The sequence below is a fragment of the Dermacentor albipictus genome, chromosome 4 (genome assembly GCF_038994185.2).
Source record: "Dermacentor albipictus isolate Rhodes 1998 colony chromosome 4, USDA_Dalb.pri_finalv2, whole genome shotgun sequence".
Lineage (NCBI taxonomy): Eukaryota > Metazoa > Arthropoda > Arachnida > Ixodida > Ixodidae > Dermacentor > Dermacentor albipictus.
Genome location: NC_091824.1, coordinates 164,154,688 through 164,159,118, shown reverse-complemented (window position 1 = coordinate 164,159,118; position 4,431 = coordinate 164,154,688). Strand labels below are relative to the sequence as shown.

Genomic DNA, 4,431 nt, shown 5'->3' with positions numbered 1-4,431 from the left:
CGTGATCATAATTTGCGGTGTCGCCCCGCTGTCTCTGACGGCCTCTGACGCAAGCAAAATTTTGACCAATCAGATGAGGCCAAGTGAACCAGTTCCCTTCCGAACCGTTATAAGATTCGGCCCCTGAAAACGAAAGTGTAAAGTCCCAGCTACGCTGCGGTTCTGATTAAGTGGTGAGGCTTTACAGCCTTGGGTGTCTGCTTGACAACATTTGAAAGTGCTATAGTACATAGTATGCACGTGACGTCACATCCGCTGTTGTCTGCTTCCGCTACATTCCGCCATCTTTGGGAATCTTATCAACAGGTGCGCGCTATAGTGAACTAGAATACTATATAGAACTAGAATATATAGAACTAGAATATAGTGAACTAGTCACTGTAACTGACAGGCGGAGAACAGCAAGAAGTAATAAATGAGCGATTCTTATTAGTAAATGAGATGAAAAACGCAAGATGACAGACGACCTTTTCAAAACTACGCGAATTCCTGTGCCTATGAAAAGTTGCGGTGGCGCCATCTCATGGCGTCTGTTAGAAAACGGCTCGCCTGCGCCTCGTCGCTCGCGCCACTAGAGAGTATTCTAGTTCACTATAGTTCGAAGCCAACTTTACGGAAACGGCGCCGACTCGTTTCTGTGAGTGCCATCGAACGTGCAATCAGCGGACCGTCGAGCGTGCGTAGCAACGACCGGCTCCGGGTTGCAGGTACGGTATTCGAGGATATTAAGTTAATGACTCTGGTGAAGTGCTACGAAGCAGATCGTTTTGACACTTGTATTCCAGTATGACGGGTTGCAGCGCACCAAACTGCGCAAATAGCACGGAATGTGGCAAAACTTTTTACGCGGTGCCGTGCGGACGCACGAGACCAGCCGGCTCCGAAAGGGACCAGGATATGCGAGGTCCGTTCTCATTGTTTACAGAGGTGAGTTCGGCTTGTTTACACTAAAGTGGCATTTATCTCGAGTAACACTCCCGTACACGCTGCAATGCGTACGCCTGGCATGAGAAGTTGTTAATTTAATTGAGCAATTTTCGGCGTATATGTGCAGCGCGACACAGACGTGGTACATAAAAAAGGACGTCACGTCTGTGTCGCGCTGCACATATACACCAAGAATGTTATCTTACCAACTCGCTCAGTTCGCTTTGTTTCTTGTACAATTGTTCTGACTACGCGGCTCCAGAAAAGTGTGTTCACAACATAGTAAATACTAGCAGGTACAATGTGCCCGCTGCATCCTGGCTCTGCTCCGTTTCTTTAATTTTTTGTCGGCGTTCTGATTTTTTATGTAACGTCGATTGATGTGTTGGTGTTCATTGTTTCGTAGTAAGCGAAAACCCCGTGCGCTCCCGCTTATGAGACAGCTGCGATAGCTTCAGCATTTGTCGCCCGCAATTTGTTGCTTGTTCGATCAGCCTTAGTAGACGTGTGAAATGTGAAATTATTTTTGTACGTTTAATAAGCGCTGTGTTATAGTAAATTACCCTGAGTAGTATGATGAGATAAAGAAAAATGTTCTGTCATATTACAGTCTGCAACGTGTGAATAATTACTTTGCCAGTTTGTCATTTTATGTGATAAAAATAACCTGTTGTTACTCTTAATTACTTGTTGCCTTTCCAGTGGCTTTCAATTCTGCCCCCCAAGGGTCGAAGAACCAGCACTCATCCCCTGCTGCCATCAGCCATTACTCATCCATTCCCTTGTACGAAATAAATTTGATCTAGAAGCTCGTGCATCTTGGATCTTTTTCTACTTGCAGATTTGCTGCTACGAAGCAGCTGTGAAGTTTGCTGTATGAATCGTAAAAATAAGCTTTGCATAAGATGTGTGCATGTGAACATTTGAAATGCGTTTAAATTTACGTGTCTGCACCTCATATGTCGAAAACGTGCAGCTGCTGTGAACGACGTTTAGTGATGAATGAGGTCAACAGTCACTGACCTAATTGCAGGCACGATAGTTCTGTTGGTGACATTCATTATTCGTCTCGTTTCGGCAGCCAAAATGTGCTCACATAATTGTCTACCACACGTGTGTGAAGTTTTCTTTAAACACCCTATAAAACATTTCTTGCCTTCTGCCTCCGCGAGAAAACTTCATATGCATGCTGAAAAACATTGCACCGCTTTTTGTTGCAAGGTAATGTACGTTCTCACGCGAGCTTTTGAGCTGTTCGAGCCACGGGCGTAGTCAGGATTTTATTTCGAGTGATCGAGGCGGGTCCTATTCTTTATATGTACAGTGCTCACGGAATTAAACGCGACAGCGAGTATTTGGTAGAACCCTGCATGTGTGCAGAGAACTCGAGAGTACCATGTCATGCATGTCGCTAGGAATCTGGTCAGCTAAGGTGACTGGGACTCCGCTTTAAGTGTACGCACCGAAATTACGTCGATGTGACACGAACTGCAGCCGGTGGAAACGAAAGTATGGGGATTAGCTAGCCCTAAATTGACGCGTTTCATTCCGTGAGCACTGTGCATTCGTGCCAGTGTTTGTATACGTGCACACAACCTAGAAATATCGGGGCTGGCACCCCTCCGGCTACGCCAATCGTTCGAGCTTAACCTGCATTAAGAAGTGTCATCTTGCTCAGCGCTTGTGTACAGTTGCCGCATGTAGCTCACGGCCAGCAGACAAAAAAGCAAATAAAATATTAGAGAACGCTTAAGCTTCGCCTTCAAGAGTGGAACGCGATAGCGTTATCGCACTCCGTTCGCACCGCCTACTCAAACGATATACGCCAGCCAAACGTCGCGATCGGCACGGACAGCCGGGCCGCTTCTAAGGCACCACCGCATTCACTAGAGGCGATTTTGTCCCACTTTGAGCGATCGAACTCGTGGCTGAATGGTAGCGTCTCCGTCTCACACTCCGGAGACCCTGGTTCGATTCCCACCAGCCCATCTTGCAAGATGTTTTTTATTCATGAAGTGCCTTCTGGGATTTATCGCTCACGGCCAACGCCGCTGACACCGACGACACCGACTTTTCTGCGACACGAGCTACTTAACGCTATTGCGTTGAAACACAGCGCGGCATTCGCCTCCTGCGCGCGCGAGGAGTGGCTCCACTGCAGAGCTGGATCATAAACCGGACCTGATCGCAACTCTGCTCCTTGCGGAAGCTTTTACAGGAACACTAGGTTGAAATCAGGTCCCTCTATAATTTTGAAGACAGCGACATTAAAGCCCCTTAAACTTCGTAAAGTAGTGACGTCTCCTCCTCCGCCTGCACTACTCGTTTCTTCTCTCTTTCACGCTCCCTCCTCGACCGTGGCGCCGCCTACACAGCTCGAGGGTAGCAACGGCGCCAACATGCGCTCCTCGCCACTCCGTAGACGCTTCTCGAGCAAAAATGGCGCTGATGCATGGCGCGAGGACCCGCGTGATGCTATTAGGCCAATAGCGACTCGGCATCGGCCTCGGCCAGAGCGCGCGAGGAGGAGGCAGCATTCTTCAAAGTGTGGTGGTACTTTACGAAGTTTAAGGGGTTTTAAGCGACATCTGCCGCGCGCGCCACCTAGGAAGCTCCTGTAGCAGACGGCGCCCACGCTAAACCGCGGCGCCGTGGCATTCGTGAAGTGAAAAAATATTTGCACATGCGCGGAAATAAAACCAGCTGGTGCCTGATTGTGGGGAAAAATGAAAGAACGGTCCGAACTGCTAAAACTAATCTTTTCATTTCAAATGAACGCTGAAAGAAAAACGCTCAAGAGAGCGGAATGAGTGCTTGATCGCCTCAATTCCGCATGTGTACATTTCGTTCTTTTGCGCTTGTGTTACATTACATTTTCACTGCATAAATTATCTGCATACGATTAAGAAGAGCGTAAAGTGTTGATTTACTTGCACTTCATAAAAGAGTCGAAGCACTTGACGGTGAACAACACGGAGGAGGAGGAAAAATCTTTATTTATGGCCAACTCTAAGGCCCAGTAAAGTAGAGCGCTTGCGGAGTCGGAGTCGAAGACAATGCGAGACGTGTTTCGTGTCTATCCGCGCGAGACTTGGTGACTGTTTGCGCATAATTCCGTTTGCTCTGTTACTTGTTTTGCTTGTAAGTGTGCTGCATACACATAGCGGTAAGCTGCCTATCGGCAACGTGAGGCGACGTAAGACAGCTTTATTAATATCGTGTTATTTTCCGCGCGCTTTTTGTTGCTGGAATATTGGTCAGGGACAGTGATCAAAGATAACAATATTATAGGGAAATAAAGCAGGTTAACTGCGTTGCGCGAAAAAGTGCAGATGACCAATGTACTTATAGTTAAATGTTAGGATACATATCAATCGGTGGCATATATGTAAGAGAAAAATTATCAGATATTCTAAATGCACTTATCAAAAAAGTGACAACTTCCGATCGGAATAAGCGTGTTTCTTTTAAAAGCTGCACCAGCTCCAGGTGCAAGTTTCCGAG

General features: G+C 47.0%; 1 long non-coding RNA gene across 1 annotated transcript; it reads left to right on the top strand.

Annotated features, from left to right (window-relative positions):
- The first annotated feature begins 586 nt into the window (after positions 1-586).
- LOC135900013 (uncharacterized) lies at positions 587-1,735 on the top strand. The gene is made up of 3 exons (XR_010563768.1): positions 587-707; positions 786-927; positions 1,630-1,735. It is a non-coding gene; the product is annotated as an uncharacterized lncRNA (long non-coding RNA).
- The last annotated feature ends 2,696 nt before the right edge of the window (positions 1,736-4,431 follow it).